The sequence below is a fragment of the Falco punctatus genome (assembly GCF_963210335.1).
Source record: "Falco punctatus genome assembly, chromosome: Z".
Classification (NCBI taxonomy): domain Eukaryota; kingdom Metazoa; phylum Chordata; class Aves; order Falconiformes; family Falconidae; genus Falco; species Falco punctatus.
In genome coordinates, this window is record NC_137586.1 from 48,500,515 (window position 1) to 48,521,318 (window position 20,804).

Sequence of the window (20,804 nt, forward strand, 5' to 3'; positions counted from 1 at the left end):
ACTTTAATTAAGAACTCCTGAAAGGTCACTTTAAAGCTGTTTGTTGTCCCTAATGTCAATGATGGCCAACATATTTTGTCTTGATTCACTTTCTATCTTTTAAAAAGATTATTCTCTAGTCACAAGTAAAACAAACTTACAGGTTTTTTTAAGTACATGACAAGTTTCAGTTTTAATGTCTATTAGTGTGGCTGACACAGCAGATCACTACATTTGATTTAAAATGCTTAAAACTCTCAACATAGGACGTAAATGTACTGCATAAATAATGACAGGCTGTTTCTACTGAGTATTAACCAAGGTGTTAAAATAGAACATTTTCAAATGTTTAAATAACATTTGGAATGCAATATTTGAATAATACAAGCAGTTAAAGAGAACATGATCCTAACTTCACCTTTTCTTCTGTACTTTTTTTTTCACAGAGGCTGAAGCACACAGAAAGCACACACATAGCATTTGCACAGAGGATGGCACTGACTGCTCCATGACACATACGGCAGGGAAGCATTGTCTGAGTGGCACTATCTACCCTTGGCCCAGGATACTCACCCAGGGGACAAATGAAGCGTCTTCGAGGCAGAGGACAGAAGTCCCCAGCTGGCTTTCAGGCTGACACAGTGCTGTCAAGCGCCCTCACAAAGCTGTGCCCCTCTTTTTCTTCCCAAATCTCTGCCATCCTTTATCCTGTCCCAGATGTCCTTTCACAGCTGCCCAGTCCCACCTGATTCATGTTTGTAATACTCTCAATTAAAAAATTAGTAATTAAAATGAAGCCCCCTTTGCCCATATTACTCCCAGCCTTTACACTGTTCCATCTGCCCATTCCCAGTCCCCTTCTTGTTTTTAAAAGAATCATTAGCATGTGATCTTGTCTCTGCCAGGATTCCCCAGTGCCATCTGCTCCCTTCCTAGATGATGAGTGCCACCCAGATCAATGTTTACCATACTCAAAAATCCAACACATTTTTTAAACATTGGTTTTGGAGGATGCTTTTGTGATTCTCTACTGAAGTCAACTGCTATCAGCCTCTTTCCACATTGTCAAGGCCATAGAAATGACATGGTCCTTAGATGGTGTGATGTATTCCCAGATCTATGGGGCCTTTGTGGCAACAGCATATCAGCGTCCCTCAGCCTATACAACCACATGCTGTGCTATCATTTGTTTAAGGCATTTAGCATCTCTTGCAATGACCACAGACTAAAGTAACACCTTCCCAAACTCAACATCCTCTTTCTGAAAAAGATTTGTGTCTTTCTTAATTCTTCCAACATAAGAATACTAAGTTCATGCTTGGAAGGGTTTACAAAACATACCTTTATTTTACATTCCCCCTTTTGGTCCTCCAAGGTATTTTGGTGCATGTTATGTTTGTAAGGAGGAGCAGTAAGCAGTGTAATACTGAAAAATTCATTCAGCAAAACAGCAGTAGTGTATCACCTCTATTTATAAGAGAAAATATCTTGCAGGGAGAACTGTCCCAGACTCCTGACATTTGAGCCTGGAACCCAGGTGGGTGACCTGCAATACTCCTGTTGCTTTTCACTACAGGCCCTTCCCTTGAGTGAAATGGGACCTGCTGTAATTTTCCATGCCCACCTACCTTCCCAGGAATGATCTGGTGCCTCTCTTCAGTAACTTGGACTTTAAAAAATGCCTGTGCATAACATTGAGATACAAGTTATTTATGCCTTAATATCTTCACAACACAACAGTGGCTGAATGTCCCCCCGTGAAGCCCACCACAGGCTCCCTGCTCCATACAGGGCTGCACTAGCGTCACCTTAGATAACAATTGGATCAGAGAGTAAAGATCCAACAGCAGTGTAAACCTGTTTCTCTAGGGTTATACAGCCATACACTTGCGATGGGGGCAATGGCTTTCATTACTGAGCATCACAGAGTTTGCTCCTTTAAGATCCAGCTCTGCAGTACTGGAGGAAGGTTTTTCTCCAAAGCATGTAAAATGGACTACTGAATTTGAGACCAACCAGTACAAACATCTACAAAGACTTAAAGAAACACTAACAAACTAAGTTTTAGTTTCATTTTTGTAGGGCTCATTGCTGACTGTGGAAACCTGTCACTGCAGATGTGGAGGGTCTTTAGACTTAAAAATATGTTAAACCTCTTCAGTGGAGGTTACACTTGGTAGGATCTGAGAGTGAGGCAGGGAGAGCTTGTTTCCTGTGGTTCGTACATTCCAACCATAAATGTGTAAATATTTTCAGGAATTATGTCAACTCAAACCCCAGATTTTTTACTTGATACTTGAGCGTCTTCAGTACAGCACTGCTTTGACAATATACATAAGGTTGCTGATATTTTCTGCAAAGTGCAGTCATCATGTTTGTGTCAACAGTTGCAACTGCATTTAGCATTCATGAAAGCTAGCACCTGAACTCAATGAATGTTGTCCCCTCCTCTTCCCCAGCTGGACTTTTTATATATATATATATTTCTCAGAAGTACTTTTTGAACCTTCCCTCATACTAGTATGATATCCTTACTGTCCTTCTCCAATCTAATTGAAATTGATCTAAAAAGAAAAAAGATAAAGTTGAAAACATCTAATACCCTTTCAGAGAAAAAATTTACAGCCATGCTCCCCCATACAAATCAAAATCTCCCACTTTTTTTCTGTAGTAATTTATTGTTCATTATAAAAGAAATAGTAGAACTATACATTCATACAAGGTTTTTCTGAATGTCACTATTTGATGAACAGGATCTTAGAAAATATAAACTGTGTACATCAGCTAGAATAGTTCAAACATTGGATATACCCAAGTATATGTGCTAGCTTATTTACCACAGCTGTATACATCTGAAGCTTATCTGTGAAGCCAGAAAAGATAGAATAATATATTAAGCCCCAGAAAATCACTTACCATGAAACCAATGGTTCCAGGTAGGAAATGTATATTCACTTTTAAAAACAGACAAAGGACAATCTGAAGTGCTCTATTTTGGAATTAATTTACCATACTAGGCTTTGCAGTTGGAAGATATCTAGTATGGTTTTTATCTGACTGATGTCTGTGCCTAAGCTCCCAAGCAAATCAGTGGGGAGACAGGGTAAAGCTGAGTTTCTAGTGGGAGTTTTCTAATGTGCAAACTATACTGAAAAAAAATTTGTACCTGGGAGAAGCCTTCAGATCTGAAAGAGCCTGGAATTCATCGTTAAAGGAGCCAAGGTCTTTGTTCATTGCCACAGTCCTTCAGCAGTTACCACTGCAACAAAGAATCTGAAGAAAACTCCTTACTGGAATGAAGTGGGCAGGCTGCAATACTGTCATATTGGAGAGGCTCGGCACACAAACACCTTCCCTTGCTTTTCTCTTAGACTGCTGCAAAAGTAAGAGAAACCATAGGTGGTGATAGAGTTGCAACCTACCTTTCCATGTATTCCTACCTTTAAAATCGCTCTTGCAGAAGTTTGCAAAACACTGCACAGCTGACAACTGCTTTTGTTGGGACAGGCCCTCTGTGAACACACTTTGTCAGAATTTCACTGAGCCTCCTTTCTTTAATGCCCTTGGCAAAATCTGGGCAGTAAATTGTTTCTGTAGTGGCCCTGCCTGCAGAAAGCTTAGCATGCTATTCCTTGTTCCTGTCTCCAGATGCTTTTGTGATTCAAATAAACAAGGTCACTTTAGGGGCTAACGTCACTTTAGGCAAGGTATGCCTTCTTTTCCAAACAGAGCTTCTTGCCTAGTTCTCTAACCAAGAGAGAAAAAGTCAACATTTCTGAATTAATGTGAATACAAAACAGATGTATATGTATTACTATTTTTTTAGTTAAGTTAGAATTAGTGTAACATCAGGAAGTACCTAAACTTGCCCTAATTACTCAGAAGCCTTAATGAATTTGCATTGTAAAGAAAAGAAAAAACAAAACTAGGTGGTGTTGTGCACTGGTTTTGACAGTAGATTTTTCAACATAATTGAGATTGCAATTTTAGCATTACAAAAGAACCTGTCCTCATTGCATAGCTTCTCCAATGTACTTTGAACACATACATTCCATAGATAACCAGATTATAGGCACATATTATGAAAGTTATATAATTCCAGTTTTTAAAATTAATATAAACCTAAGGGAGTTACTTCAGCACATAAGCAAGATTTCAGTACTAAGAGAAAACACAAAGGTAAAAACATGAGTCTGAGTGACCACGTAAGTATGTCTAGGTATTGATATGTGAACTTGGCTCAGCAACTTGCTTTGGTTCACTGGACCATTTCTTTCTCACCTTGCATTTAGTTCTTATAATTAATAACATAGTATGTGGCTTCCAGTAATGTAACTTTGTTTATCTCAAAGGATCACTAGTAAGTGTTAAACTTCTGGAATTCCTTTTTAGATCTTCTAAGTGTTTACTACAGAAATGAGTTTTCTGGTTTGGCTTGGTACCTTCTTCTGGTACCGTGCCTTTACAATCTACATGTGGATTATGAATGTGATGCAAAGTTGTCTGGTTCAGCAGCTTGCCATAGCGCTCTCTTATCCTTAGTCATTATTCCCAGTCACAGTGTGTTTCGCATCTGCAAAAGGTCACTGTGCTGTATCTTCTTTTCAGTTCAGATTTAATTGGTAGCATAGCTGCAAAAGTGGAAGGTTCAGGTAGGAAGCTCTGTGGTATATCCCCAAATCAATGGTCTCTGTTGCCTGTTCATCTGCACTGAACTGTGTTATGCTGCTGGCATGCACTATTCTGCAGTATAATTTGATTTATTAGCCTGTTGCCATGAATGGTTTTGGATTTTAATTGTGAATTTACTTCTTTAGACCAAGTGGTTGTCGTCATCATCATCACCACCATCTTCATCATTAATATTTTCACTCCAGATGAGCTGTGGCAATTGCCCTTATCTTAGACTTGGCCACAGTAGCCAATGTCAGCTGAGTCATAGTTATTCATGAATGCTGCCACATACCATGGTTTCTGGGTTATTCTGGAAACGACAAGATTGCATCCTAGCACATCACTTTGAAAGTGTTACTACGTGGAATTGTTACAGGACTGAAGGAAGAGGTAGGCTAGAGTAAAAGCAAGTCACTAAAAGGTGAGGTAGGCATTGCTTGTATATGAAACAATTTCTCGCTAGTGTTATCTCAGCTGCTTGACCTGGCAACTTCATGGTTAGGGTTAATACCATCATGACCGTTAATAAGTTAAGAGTTCCTCTTCCCTGCTATGACAGACTAAAATCTTTTTTTTTTTTTTTTTTTTTTTTTCCAGAGACTTGTAGGTAATGATGCTGCATAAAAGGATCTTTGGAAGAAATACGAAGCTATACAACATAACGGCATGGTTAATTACAAACCCTTCCTCTCATAATGCTGGCCCTGTGTAACCTATGCTAAACACAAATGATCAGTGCAAAATAATTTTGTCAGGGTGAAAAGAAGAGGAAATGATTAAAGTAATTAAAAAAGGAGTGAATTATTTTGAAAAGACAGTGAACTGACATTCAGAGGATATGAAGTACAATGAAAGAGAGGTAGTAATTGCATAAAAACCTGACGTGTTTGCCAGCTCCACACTACGGTGACTAGCTGTACCACGATTTATTGTGCAGCCTTGAACACGAAGGATAAATTGAATTCATCACCTTCCTGGTGCTGTCATAGTAATTCTTTGGTGTTTCAAAGCAAGGGAGGAAAGTGATTCATCAGGAAGCTGCCTGGTATGCTGTGGGAGTACATAAATACCTCCATTGACCACAGAGGCAGTATTTTCAAAGTATATAAAAACATCAATAATACAGATGCACTCAATAAAGGAAAAATACCTTTGGGGAACACTGAGAGTTTGACATACTCAGTTGATGCTCAAACAGCAAACGTCTAATACTTATGTGTAATGGGGCACAGTGTGTGTTAGTAGACAGCATATTTTGATGTAAATGCTTCTGAATGCTTTGTAAGAGACTTTGTGTTGAATAGTAGACTTTGCTTTCTTTTCACACAATAATTGACTCTTCAAACTAAGTTTTAATGGGCATATATTCACAATATTTTTTAATTCCATATTCATCTGAGTATATGTTGAATGTACTTGAAAATATCTGGATTGAACATAGTGGAGACTGGAGTCTTTCTGTTCACCCACAGCAGATGCACAACAGGTTGACACTCCATACTGTTGCATATTGTCTTGTCACTGCTCACTGGTCCCTCCCAGCAAGACCATTCCTAGGATGGATAGATAATTCCACCACACTTTATAACCACCACACTGTGCAGGTAGCTATCAGGATGCAGTAATTGCCCCTGATAACTTCATCAGATTGAGGTAGATAGATCTTCAGCAAAAACACTAGTCTAACATAGGTGCTAAAGTGAATATTGCTGCACAGAGCAATGGAGTAGATCATACTCCTGAATGTGGGCCTCCTAAACGTAGAAATCAGAAGGGTGATTTTCCTTTTTTTTTTTTTTTTCTTTATTCCCTTAGAGCTGGGCCTCCCAAACCCTCATTTGGGTTGCTTATAAGAATTGGCTCACAGTTAAGGGTTATGTATTTAAATGCAGCAGTTCCTACTCATCTGAATTTATGTTGATCATGGTGAGCAAAGGCAGGTGAGCTAAAGCTGTTATTGTATGGGAGTTGTTTTCTAGAAAGGAGGACAAGCCTCCTCTGGAGTAACCTACCTGTCTGCATACCCATCCTCATTGGGGGAAAGCTGATTTATAGGCTTGCACTCTGGTAGATTTAAAAATACTTGTTCAGAGAAAGATTGTTATTATCCAACACAATTCTTAAAATGGGTGTGAACATATAGAATAAATATGAATAAATAATATTTAATAAATATATATTCCCTTTCCTTAGCCTGAAGGTATGAGTAGATAAAAATGCAGTCCTTGGGCTTGGGGAATGCAGAATCAGTTCAATATTAAGTGAGGAGAGACAAACTCCAAAGAGACATAAGGAGGATGTTTGAAGCCCACATATGATTTCACACTCAGCTAATTTTCCTGAAGAGGGATTCTGTTGTAACCTTTCAAAGCCACACTGCTCTGCATTATCTGGGTCTATGCCTGTGTAAAGCCTGTGTTCCAATGCAATTTTAGGTGCATTAGTGACAATCTTGAACAGGAGCTCAGGAGTTTCTGGGAAAGGTGGTACAAATGCACTTTATTAAAATTTGATACTTCACATATTTTTGCACAATGAGGGAGGAACAGAGGAGAATACATAGCACAAATTAAAATGATGAGAGTCTGGCCATTCTTATCCACAGTCAAAACCTAAGGATAATACTTGACTGGAGGAGAGGTCTGAATATGTATGCATAGTGTGCTTTGCATATAACACAAGAGGATAATCAGTATTAATGCAGATATGTTATATGCAACTGGAAAACAGCACAGAGCAACCAAGTAGCCAGCTAGTGTACTGCAAACTCGCTCCCCTGTCTCACTGCTTCGCTGAGCCGTAGGGTGCAGGCAATCAATACAGCCAAGTATTTGCAGCTTAATGACTTACTGCTTGTTGCCATCATCATGCACATACCAGCTGTGAATCAAAACATTTTCAACTTGATTTTAAAATGGGAAATTGAAGAAATTATACTGTAACCAGCCTATCCAATTATTAAATCATTAGCTAAACTGAATTGGTTTGTACACCCACAATCTAGCATACGTATTCGCAATTTATTACTTAAGAAAGTTGATTCTGAGTGCCTCCTTGAAAGGCCACATCTATAGCAGAAAAATTTTTAGCTGTTGTTCTCCAGACTGCTGAAGGATAGTCTGGTTTTGGTTATTTTTACTATTATGAGTAAGACCAAAGGGTGCAGAGGCAAACTTCCAGGGACCTGCCTACACAGCCATTTCCCTTCCTGCAACAAGTGGTGACGTTGCAACAATGTTGGGTAATGGTTGTGATGTTAGCAGGAGCAGTAAAAGCTTGAGTAAGAATCAAAGATCTAGTGAAATCAGCAATTTCGTTGAACTAGAGTGAGTCTAGCCTTAAATACTCATCCAAAGAAGACAAAGTGCCTAGAGCATCACCCCAGGTCTTACCACAAATCTGGCCACAAGTGCTATCCTTGCACTCAGAGAGAAAATAGCTTGGGAAATTGAAGTCTTCATTTCTGCAAAAGCTTGGCAACAGCCAGGTCAAACCCCACTGATTTTCAGAAAGACACATAGTGGTCTCGGAACACATGGTGCAGAAATACACAAATACAGTATTTTACACAGATTTAGGCCTCTCAGCCTCAGTCAAGCACCAGTTAAAAGCAAACAGACATTAAAATTTCAGGGCATTGGCTTTGCCAGGCTGACCAGAGGTAAAACATTAACACTAGTTTGGTCAACTGACCATCTCAGAGAGTGACGAAAAAGATGTCACAAAGCCAATTATCTGCCTCTTGTTTTCCCTCATCTGTGGTTGGATGTGAAAGGACATTGAGATGAGAGGGTGTTTATTTAATTATTTATTTAAAAGCAGAAGGAAGGATTTTGTCACCAGATGCTCTGTGCTGCCTTTGTGTTGACCTTTGTCTTCCCTTGCTTATCCTTATATGGAGAAATGTCAATTTTCCTGTTTTCCTATTTTAATAAATAATCTGTTCGGATCTTTCCCACAAGGAACACAGGAATCAGAAGTATTAAGAAACCATTCAAACAAGAAAGCTTGCTCTTAGAAAAGCATGTTTGCAGAATCATAAAGTAATGAGGTTCACATCTATTAAATAAAAAGTTCTGCTTCTTATCGGTTTGACCAATTTGAACCTGACAGCAACTATTTGACTGTTGTTGTGAGATATCGCTGTTTTCTTTTACTGTTGCTGTGAGATATTGCTGTTTTCTAAAAGTCCAGAAGTCATTATCTGATCATGTGTGGAATCACAGCTGCATCCGCCCACCCATGCCAATTGTAAAGCCTGTCATTAGGAGCTGCAGCATGTAGCTGGGGTTTCCACTAGACCCATATAAGCGAGCAAAAAGCAGCAAGCTCCTGGGAAAAATAGAAAACTTGGCAGGCTTGCCTGAGCTGATTGTTGTTTTTCTAGTCTAGCCTGAAGCAGGAAGAAATGGAAACAGCACACAAGAAAGTGCATAGCTAGTCTATTTCCAACCTAGCTTCATAACCTTGAGAAATTTGGATGGGTTTCGAAGAATCACCAGACAGTGATGCTTAGCTCAACAGCACCTTGGACCCTTTTAAAGCTCACCCAGCAGAATGATTCCTGTGTAATTCAGACTAGCTGCTGAAAGGCTGGCTCTGGAGGGATTTTGGAGCTCTTGATTTCCAATGAAAATACAATTCAGGAACATTGTATAGAGCTAAAGTCACTGTTTACCTGAAAAAGGAGCCTGAATACTATAGCTCCCTTTCTGTTTGCATTCTACATAAATATTAGTTAGGATTTATGTATAAATATCTTCAAAGCGTTTTTTAAGCATTAGCTGATTTTCTCGTTTAATGTATACATTAAAAATATTCTGGCACATTATCCAGCCTGTCTGTTACCTGTGAGAATTAGGTTTTCATGGACAGGCTGGATTTGCCCTTCCAGTAGGATGTACGTCTGGAATGCACAGGGAAACGATGTGTGATGTGTCTGTGAGATATCTTCAGCAAAAAATAGTCTCTAAAGTGGTGTTGTTGATTTACAAAATAAAGCTGCAGTCCAGCAGGCAGTGGGACTGATGACTGTGCTGCACAAGATGGAGTTCCTTGTTTGCACAATATTACAGTTGTGCTTATGTGTTTGTGGAGTCAAGGTCCAAACACAATTGCTAAAGAGTGAGATTTTAGCATGAATGGGAAATTGGTAGCTCTTAAAACAGTTTTGAAATAAAAACCTCATGATCTCACTCCATGTTCCAGGCTTGACATTTATTAAATCCTAATAACTACTTACAGGGATAGGGGAAAGGGTGAGTCCTTTGACTTTCCTCTTTGACTTTTATGACAGAAATTTAGTTGGATGAAAATTCTGCCTCATTCACAATATTAAAAACAACTCAACAAATTCAGAGTTGTCTTTTTTTCTTTTTCTTTTTCTTTTTCTTTTTTTTTTTTTTTTTAATTAGGGCAAGCAGCCAAGCCAAATAAACATGCCCTATGAAGGGCAAGCATATTGTTCTTTAAAAATCTCTAAGACTTTTAAAAAACCCCTAAGTTCTTAAAAACTGCCTTCTGCTTGTGCTGGGAAGTGACACTGTCCATGGTCATTGCGCAGAGCAAAGGTGTGCCTGCAGCAGTGTCAGAGGCATGCGTAGCAGGAGACCACACTGGCAAGCTGTGAAGGACAATGGGATGCTATCAGGGAGGATCTGGAGGGCCATTTACTCTAGGCAGTTTTGTCAGTAGTCACAGGGTCAGGGTCTCTAGCAGAGGATACCCTTGCTCAGTGTCCCAGTTCAGGCATTCAGGGAGCATGCAGCTTGGGTTTGGCACCTTGTAACAGTGGCAGGTGCCTTGGGAAGGGGACATGCCAAAGGATAGCTCCCCACCTCTTCCTTCTCCCACTGGGGATGCTAACGCTTGCTGACAATTCCCATGGTTTTAGCTAGCAAAGATGCTCAGTTAGTGACTGAGGTGTCTGGTACTATTGTGCAAGTTTGTAGGTCTTCCCTGTGGCATTGCCTTCATGTCTGTCACCTAGCAGTAAATGCTTTCGTTCTAGCTGCGTGGGAGCTGGGTGTCTGATATTTTAAGCCAGGAGGCTTATTGCCTCCTTCAGACAGCTAACCCAGTGTTCTCAACTTTGCTGCCAATGAAGGCATACAGCTTGTGAAACTATCTTCACTAGCAATAAAATCTCAGTGTTCCTTCCTGCAAATGAACAAAAACGCACAAAACACTGCTTGAAAACAAACAGAGGGGAAGGCAAAGCCATTTGGCATCAAACCATGGCTGGTCAGAAATTCCACTCCCATGAGTTCACAGCATGGGGCTGGAGATGTAGAGCTCCAATACTAGAAATATTAAGCTGCAGGCCCAGTCTCTACCTGGCGACGGAGCAGAATAGCCAGTTCATGGCAAGGAAGAGGAAAAGTCTGTCCCCTAGCTTTGAAGAAAGACTACAGGGTAAATGCCTTGAGTAAAGGTTTTTGCAAATTATTGGAAATAATTGGAAATAAGAATTCGTCCTTCTATGAGAAGTTAGTGGGGTATGCTGTGTGATGCTGCTGACTGAGTCTTTCTAGGAAAATTAAAAAAAAAAAGGAGCTCACAAGAAAGGAGTTGCAGATAAAAGAGAAACTTTCCTTCTAACATCAACCATGTGATTTTCCAGTGGAGCGCTGTGCAGAATGTCCACTTCTAGGATAATGATTGTAAAATGCAGCCACTTTATAGTTTGGTTTTCCAGTTTTGGCTGAGAACTCCTGAACTGTGATTAAGCTTTAGTCTTCAGAAGTGCATTTTTTAGCTTGCTGATATTCAGATTTGTTTTTGAGCTTTCTTCTAGACTGTCCAAGTCCTGATGGCAGCAATGTCGTAAGCTTTTGTCCATGTGCATTGCTAGACACTGTGGCTTTCCCCATACTCTGCATCGCTTCAGCACGTGCTTGTATGTCCCTTCACTGTGGCCTTGTAGTCTCTCTTGCATCAGACACAAAATTCTTGGATTTAATTTATACTGGAAGAAACCTGTCTCCTGACTTCATGCCCAAGTTTTAACATACTAGCACCCTGAATCAAGCGGCCCACATTGTGCTAAAGCATTGTAGCTGTGAAATAACGATATAACCCATATACTTAACCTTCCAATGCTATGTTTGTGAAGGATTTGGAGAGGTAAGATTACATCTTCTAAATCAGTCTGTGCTACTTGATTGATCTTCAAACATGTGGGAAGAGTTAGCTTAATAAAGAACCTGCCAAGTAAGAATGTGGTTGTTTTATTTTTCCTGTTTATTCACCGATTTTGATCTCCCTGTCCTATACAGCAGGGGAAGTAAGACCTGACTTACAGATCCATTTCCTACTCTCAAAAGCTTTATTGAATTCTCTGAAACTGTTAGCTCTAAGGAAGGCTTCTTGGAATGTTTCATCCTACTCAGATCTTTTGCAGATCATGAGTACATTTACTGACTTAAACACTTTCCAAATGCCTATATAGAGTTAGGCAGTCTTTTAATGTGAGCTGTGCTGAAAAATGCCCTTCATGCCATTTGAAAAATCGTAAGTAGTTCTGAAAGTATTCTTAACTTTTAAAAAGGTGCTTTGGCAACATGATAACTAGTAATTCATGTATCTCAGGGGAATTAGAGAGTAAAAGAGGTAAAATCAATGGATAGTGCATGTATATTCAGCTACATGCTGACAAAATGAAAAACTAATAATAATAATATAGCCATTTGCCATAGGTAGAATGAGCAGTTTTGTGGGCTTTTGCTTGCTTTTCTTTTACCAACTGTTTGGGTCAGTTGCACAGAAATGTGGTTCTGAGTGAGCTTTGAACTGTTCTAATGAGTCTGTGAGGTTCCAAATGAAGTAGAATAATTTAATTGTGCTTCTAGAGATACAGGTGAAAACTGGAGGTTCTTATCACATCACAGCACTGTGCCCTTACCACCCTCCCACTCTGGCCGGTTTTAAAACTATGTTTCCCTTCTTTGCATATACACTTTAGTTAAGGATGCTTAAATACAACCAGTTCTATCTAGCAGAATTAACTTTCTCTGTGAATCTTGATGTAACATTATGCATATTGGAAATCTGGAAAATATTGGGGAACAGATAATGCTTTTGTTGTAGGGTAGGACTCAGCCCTTTATAACAGTTTAGCTTTCAGGATTTAACAGCCATGAAAAAAAGCAGCTTTCCTGACACAGGGTGGGTAGGTCTGTGGCTTTCTTCTCTGTAGGTAGACCCCCACGGAGAGCCAGCAGACTCCTTTGAAAGAATCACAGACTGGCAATGGCTTATTCCCTGCGGTCTTTTAACCCTTGCACATCTCTGATGAGTTTTAAGACATTAAAGCATGCAATAACTTCAGCAGCACTAGTTGCAGCTGGGTATTGTTTTTTGGTTTTTTTTTTCCTTCAAAAATGTTTCCGTCCTCAACAAGCTGACTTCTTCTGAAACCACTGAACTGCGTTCTTCATCCACAGAGGAGTACAGTTCTGCTCAGGTGGGCAGCAGCCTTGTTATTTCATTTAATGTAGGCCTGATGTATTGGTCATAATTGAACCACTAATTGATAGCCTCCTGCCTTCTTATCTGTTTGTTTTCTGCAAGTGGGAAGCAGATTCTGATCTGAAAATTCCCTTTTTTGTGTTTCAGTTTGCCACTGCTCTTTCAGCTATGTACTGATGAGTCATGATGACTTACACTGGGCCTGTGTAAGTGCTTTCGTACTCTCATTTCTCCCTCTTAACTCCTCTCTGCTTAAAATACTCAGCAAATGTCACCCATGCTGTATTCTGCCTCCTTCTTAGCTCATTAACTAGTGCTGATCCTCTGGGAAGAGGGAAGGCTGGAACAGCTGACTAATTACCCTGAAAGTACATGGAGAGCAGAGCTGGGAACACCCAGATTGCTCACAAAATTACAGGTTGCAAGTCACCGGGTGGAAAAGGAAGACAACATGAACAAGCAAGGGGTGAAGCCAGAAGCATCATGTTGTTGTTCTCCCCCACAGCCCCTTAGTCATGCTGCTCCGGGGCAGTAGTGTGACAGAGACATAAGGAGGCATCCCTCTTTCCACTCTTCCTCTTGTCCTCCTTTGGGAAAAAATTAACCACGCTGTGTTCTTACAGACTTCAGCTGAATGCCTGAGCATCTCTGCCTTTTTAATCACTGGAAAAAGGCAAAGATACAATGAGAGGGGATAGATCTGGTCCGAAGATATCTGCTGTAATCTGTGGAGGAAGCAGAAAAATAGGGAGAAGAGTCTCCTCAGTTGCTCAAACTGACATTTGTGTTGTAATTCTTTACGGAGTTGTAGTAAGCTGCAGCACAGAGCATTTAGCACACCTTTCTGTGAGAAAAATATAGCTGAAGCTCAGCCTGAATGGTTAGGTTAGAGACTGGGGATGTGGGAAGTGGGTGCTCTGCCTGTTTTCAGAGGTAAAATTTTCAGAGGCTCAGTGCCAAACTCTCATAGGTTTGAGGCCAGTACTTTGTATATAGTCAATCACTCTGTATCCCTGCTTGCAAATCAAAAAGTGATTTGTTATGTATATTTTCACAAGGTGGGGTGGGGGCAACAAATGTTTGTGAATTTTTGCTATGAGACATATTGGCTGGCTTAATTGTGGGAAGATCCTGTGCACTGTTTCTGCTATGTTTAGGCAACACGCTAGCTGCTTGTATATGTATATTCACGTATGACTGCAATATATTTGTATATTGACAGTGCTTGTGGGATTCAGCAGTATATCCTTCTGTTTATTTTGGCCTCCGTGGAGATGGAATGATAAAGTTGTGTTGTAGTATATATGCATTTGTTGAGTTTAGCTCAAAGCTGAAGCTATGATGGGAAACACACATTACTATACTGCTGACCTCATGTGCACAACATGACTTTAGGCTCCTAGAATGACCAGGTTTCTTTCCAAAGAGGGGTAGGTTTCCTGGGAAGAACTGATATTTTGACTAAAGAGCAGGGAAATGAGTGACCCTTAGGATACAGGGTACTGTTGAAGAGATAAATGCCTTGAGACCCATTTTGTTTGCAGCCTGGTGCTGGGAAGTCAATTTTTTGTGCTCTCAAGGTCTGTGCACAAGTAGAAGGCATTCTTCTTAAAAGTACTGAATTTTCTCTGTGCCACAAGGCAGCAAGATATTTTGAGGTTTTAGGGATTTAGAATCAACACAAAATTCCAGTAAAAATTACACATTCAACAGGCTTCAGTAGTTCCTTCACTTAAAATACATGAAGACATTGCTTTACACATGGCCCTAGCGCTTTCTGAAATGATCCACTTCTCTGTCTATAGTGTTTAGAGTCCATTGGTGAAACTTTTTACACAACCCAGAAATATGTAGAGCCCACTTATATGAACAGAGGGGCTATCAGTCTTCCTCCCCACATTTGTAACCTTGGCAGTTATGTTGTAACCTCCTACTTATGTTATCTTGGAACAATTTTAGTATAGTGGCTTCTTTTTCTTTTGTCTTTTTTCTTTTCTTTCTTTCTTTCTATCTTTCTTTCTCTCTCACTTCTTTCTTTCTCTTTCTTTCTCTTTCTTTCTGTCTCTCTTCCTTCTTTCTGCCTTTCTCTTCTTTCTTAATCTCTTTTTTTCTTGAATTCTCAGGTCCTTCTGAGCTGTTTGACACAACTCAACCTAATGTTTTACATGAGCACTTCAGCATTTTATTTTATTGTGAAAGTTCCATTGGTTCAATACAGCATTTTCTTCTTTGACTAATGTATGCAATTTTTAATTCTGCATTGTACATTTATTATACTGACTTCAGGTTCTGCAATCAACTTTAGTAGAAAAAAATCTTTTTTCACTGCTCTCAATATAAAGAGATATAGGTGAAATTAGTGTAAAAATGAGTTTGCAGGTAGAAAATGAAGCAATTACTCTGACTCATTGTAACTGTATAAGGAAGTGGAAGAATCCCCAGAACTCTGATGCTATGAAGTAACTGTGCAGACAGGTACTTTAGGCCAGGAGGAGAGGTCACAGGGACAGGAATTTTCTTAAAATTCAGAGAATGCTCTTGAATTTGCATTAGTTGCAGAAATGAAGGTTATGGACCAGCCCAAAGGTCAAGTTAGAGAAACACTAGCCTCTGAGAGCTGTGAAAGGTGCTTGTGTGTCTGTGTGTGTGCATGTAAAATTGTGCTGTCTTCATTGCAGCATGGAGCTTCCTATTTGTTTTTGGAAGTTTTCACTTCTTTTTGTGAAGGACACAACGACCTTTTTTTTTCTTTGTGCTTCCCATGTTTCCAGGACCCTGGAAGGAGGAGGATGGGGTGCTGTTTGGAGGGAGTGCTGGTGACTGAAGGAGGTGCTCAGGCATTCCTCCTCATGCATGTTAGTACTGAAAAAAGAGAGTGATTAAAAAATGTTAGTTTCTTGGTTTTCTTAGTGTATATTTACTGAGAAATGGAGCAGTATCTCTTCTGTTCCCTAATCAAATGATGGAATGTATTTTGCAAAGGTAAGGAAAACAAAGATTCTGATATTTATATACTTTGAGTTTAAACAGGATATCTTCCCTATTTTTGAGTATGTGCACACAAAACCTCTTGCTAAGCTAACTGATTAAAAAAATGATCTTATATAATTTTTCTCCCTGCCTTTTAGAAAGCTGGTCAGTCTTAGAAAAACAATTAACTGCTTAGAAATACTGCTCGATAGTGCCTTCTGCTTTTTCCATCACTGTAACTAAACGTAAATGCAGATTTTCACTACATATATGTTGATATACACAAATATTTGTTATTATTAGAAAAGAATTTTAGCATAAAAATTGCAATTAATGCAAACACACTGGTCCTATCTGTGCATTCCCAGCCTTGCACTGTCCTTAACATCTGCTAGGCTCCATTGAAGTTATTATTGTCCATATGGTATGGCCGTGAAAGAATGACAGATCAGTGATGTAACTGCCTGCAATAGCTGCTGATGCTTGCAAACTGTTCGCTCAATGAAAACAAGAGATAAGTGATTATTCAGAATCATGTTACTGAGAACAAATCTCTTCACTAAGCACTAGGTTAATTAATTTTCTAGTGTATTATATAGCTTTGCCATGGTACTCTGCTGCAAGTCAGTGCAAGCTGTCTCAGAGAAGTAGTAGGCAAGGGGAATTTAGTAAGGGAAGAAACTAACTTTAAAAAAATGTAAAAATCTGCTTTTTGACATGGGGAGATGCCGCACTTACAAACTTCTGAGGCCAAACTGCTGAATAAAGCTGTGCTGGAACTGCAGCTTCTTGAGTACATGAGAGTAGAAGAGATGTTATACTAATTTCTGATATCCTGGAACCTGTACCAGTCATGTCAGTAGGGACACCATCTTTCCTCTTTGTTCTTGGACTTGAAAGTATTTACAGAATTTTCTTGGCTAATGATTTACTATGCAAACAAATTATTTTCCTTTAAGTGCATTCCTTTCTAAGTTCAGTGATGTGTCTTTCTCTCTTTTGTAGTTATTAGATTTTATTAGGAATTTTTTAAGGCAAAATCATTACACTTAACATCAATCTGTCAAAACCTTTATTTTGGGAAAGGGATGTGGCAGTTTTAGCAGAACAAGTCTCTCAAGTGCCATGAGAAATTTCCCCTCAAAACCAAAGAGAATGAGAGACCTCCTTTACCTTTGCACTGTTGTAATGCTAGAAAAATGTATTTACCTGGGGCCTGTGGTTTCAGCTAGACCGGGTGGCCCTCTGCACATAGGTCTTCTCTGTCCCTGTCCCTACCTATGAGAGGATTGGATATTTTGAGCTTGGTTACTTTTTCTTTCCAGAAGGTTTTGACTTCCTTGTAATGAAGAATGGCAACATTAGAGAAAAAAAAAGAAGAAAAAAAAGCAATGAAAAAATTTCCTTAATTTTTTTTTTGCAAAATAGGTAAACAACTTAAGTTCCACTTCTACCTGGAAATGCAGAAATAGGAAAAGTATGTGCATTACCTCCTTGAAAATATTTCTCAATTATATGCCCTTGATATGACCTCCAGTTCATCTTTTTTCTAGCTAAATTATACTAAGCATTACAGTCTCTTTTTGCATCTTTGAAACTTCTGCTTTGTTACGCTCTTAATGGATGGAACAAAACTTTATTTCAGGTGAAATTTTGGTGCACTGATTAAATATGATCAAACTATAATCCACTTTCTTTTTTTCTTTCTTTCTTTCTCCTTTTTACTGTCTTTTTAACAGTCTCTCTGTTGCACTGTCCACAGAAAGGGAAGGTATTTTCTCCTGAATCATTACAAATAGCTTAGGACTCAGTACTCTGAGCAAAGGATTTCCTTCAATGTGCATTAATTCACTTTTATCAGTGCTAATGTCATCTGCCATTATGTTGTCTGTATATCTAGCTTTCATGCAACTATCTGAAGTTCTGGACAATTTTCTGTAATTCTGTTTAAACAAAGTAACTTCTGTATCAGTGAGTTCTGACACTTCTCACTCCTTTTCCTATCTATTGATGGGTCCCACCAATGTGGAAATCTTAGCCCTAACCTGACACAGTTTTACCACCCTGACTGTACTGTATGTGTACCTTTCATTGTTTCTTCTAAAGGGTATCCTAAAAACGAGCTTTTGAACAATGAGCCATTCTAAGCTGTATAATTGCTTATCAATGCATTGACAAAAAGATCACTTTGATCAGAGTCATACTGGTAGATTAAACTATGGGTGTTCATGCTACTTTCACCACTGCTTCTGGAGAGGATTTGGAAATCCTTCTTTAAGGCCATTTATGAACTCATCTCAAGGAGCAGAGGTTGCCCAGCAGGAAAGTCTCTGTGTGTGCAGCCCTACCTGCAGCCTGGGCACCAGGCTGGAACGAAGGATCCAGCTGCACCCGAGCAGGGGGGAGGCCAGGGCTCTCAGGGGTCCCATGAGTGCAAGGAGACCCCTGAGTCTTGGGCACGAGGCTGAGCTTGGAGCTGCGGAGGGAAGGCTTGCCAGCCAGTGGGAAAAGGAAAGGGCCCTGGAAGGATCATGGGCTCTCAGGCTGTGCTCTGCCTGCCCTCCATGTCCCTGTGCCCCAGAAGCCCCCATGGCCGACGCAGCAGAGCTTGGCTTTCCAGCGGCCCACAGGGGCTGTGTGTGCAGCGGGAGCGGGCCAGGAGGGCTGTGGCGAGCTGGGCAGTCTGATGCGGCGGCCAATTGTGTTGGTCATACCCAGATGCAGCTTAGATCTCCAACACCCTTCCTTTCATCCCATTTAGTGCCTTTACTCTCCTGCAAAAATTCCTCCATGTGCTTGCTGGTTGGAGGGTAACCAAGCAGGTCAGGCTGCTGCAGAGCAGGCAGCTGTGAGGAATGAGGGGGCTGCCTGGACGTGGGGCACCCAGGTGGCCGAAATGGCTCTGGGCCTGTGCCACCTTGTCAGGCACTGGCAGCTCCACCTTCCTTCTCTCCACTGGCAGCAGTCGCCATCCCCAGCCTCTCCGCCTCTCCTGTGCCACGAGCCTGGGGACCTTCACCTGGCTGCCATGGCATCATCTTGCTCTTGCCTCTGGCAACATGTTAATTCTCCGATGCTCTCCATGGGTGTGGGCCTGGCAACTTTGCTGCATCCATCAGAGGCCTTGTGGAAAATAATCGTAAAAGTTAACTTAGCTATATGAAGTTAGAAGATGAGAAGTATAAATTTAAAACCAGCCTCCAGATTTACATGCAGCAGCTTGTCTGGTAACATGTTGATATGGAGCATTTACAAAAGCAAGGAGGGGAAAACAAGCCCTAAAACCTATGCCCCTGAACTCGATGGAATATACTGATTTATCCTTATGGTGACAGCAGAACAGGCTGTGCAGGAGGCTGGGGTGGAGTAATTCAAAAGGATTGGATAATACAGCACATCATGTTGAAAAGATTTAACGGATTTACAAATCCAAAGCCCAGAAGCAGTTCCAATTCTGGTTCTAGAAGCTAGCTTTCCATTACAGCAATATAAATTCATCTGACCTATATGTAATAGTTCATTTAGATAGAAAATATAGGGTCTTTGAAAAATTGTTCACTTTTCCCCTCTCACAGTTCAAACCAGCTGGAAATAACAGATTCATTTATTGTGTGTTTCTATCTCTTGTTAGGGATTGCTTCATGTTAAATATTTTATTAACCAGCAGAGCTAGCAAAATGCCTGCTGATGATTAGGTAACAGATCTGTCCAATAACATTAATAGTTTATCACCCTTGCTCTTCCAAATGCTTTTTGCTAATTGAAAAAAGCAATCCCCAGAATTTAAACTGAGGCATTATGTTTTGGATAAAAAGAAACAGAGAGATGAATATTCCCAGACAAGTTTATTTTTGTTTTGGTTTTGTTTTTCATAAACTCAAGAAGTTATGCTTTTGCAAGACCACAACATACTCTGCTTGAACATGTTTTGTCTTGAATCGGATATGCAAGCATGCATGGAAAGCTCGTATTTCAGCCAGTGATCACTTGCACAGTGGCCTGTGGTAATTTTGCAAGTACTTAGCAATGACCTTAATGATTTCAACATTCTGGTTATTGTTTGGGACAGTAGTCAGTGAACAGTAAAGTGCTGAACAAAGGACGACAGTTTTGCTGCTCTTGAGGAGCCTGAATTCAAAGTTAATAGACACAGAAGGCTGAGCAATGCCTCCAAAAGCAAAACAATTTGCAGGAAACTGAACATGGTGCTGTTCTTCCAAGACCTGTTACAATCTGCATAGTTGCTCCTGGTGGTTGCTGGCTTGCAGAGCTGATCAGAAATGGTACTTCCAACCCACAGGAATGTTGGTGATTGCAACCCCTGTTGTTTTGAGACAAAAAAGGTTAAAACAGTAACTCTTCCCATCCCCCCCAAAAAAAATATATAAAAAAATTAAAGTTCTCAACCTTTTTTTGATATCTCAAAAGGACTATTGCTACCTGGTGGTTGTCTTTTGTTTCCTGATCTTGGATGATTCCTCAGAACAAATGTATAGTCACGGAGGTCTTCAAGCCATGCTAAATATGAATAAAATTCATATTTATATATGACACACACACATACACACACACACACATATATATATATATATATATATGACATAGTGACACAGCTAGGAATGAAGATGTTAACTGTGGGCCAGCTGGTCTATGACCAGCTCAGGAGGCCAGTGTAGTGCCCAAGGCTGAAGAGCTGAGAGCTTGCTTTCGGT

At 40.0% G+C, this 20,804-nt stretch overlaps 1 protein-coding gene across 1 annotated transcript in view; it reads left to right on the forward strand.

The window, feature by feature from the left end:
• Nucleotides 1-15,877, forward strand: part of LOC308056800 (uncharacterized protein) — a gene marked incomplete at its 5' end in the record, with an annotated part of 51,609 nt that extends 35,732 nt beyond the window's left edge. Inside the window, one exon of the mRNA XM_080372640.1 lies at nucleotides 426-15,877. The remainder of the gene's footprint in view (nucleotides 1-425) is intronic.
• Between the last annotated feature and the right edge of the window lie 4,927 nt (nucleotides 15,878-20,804).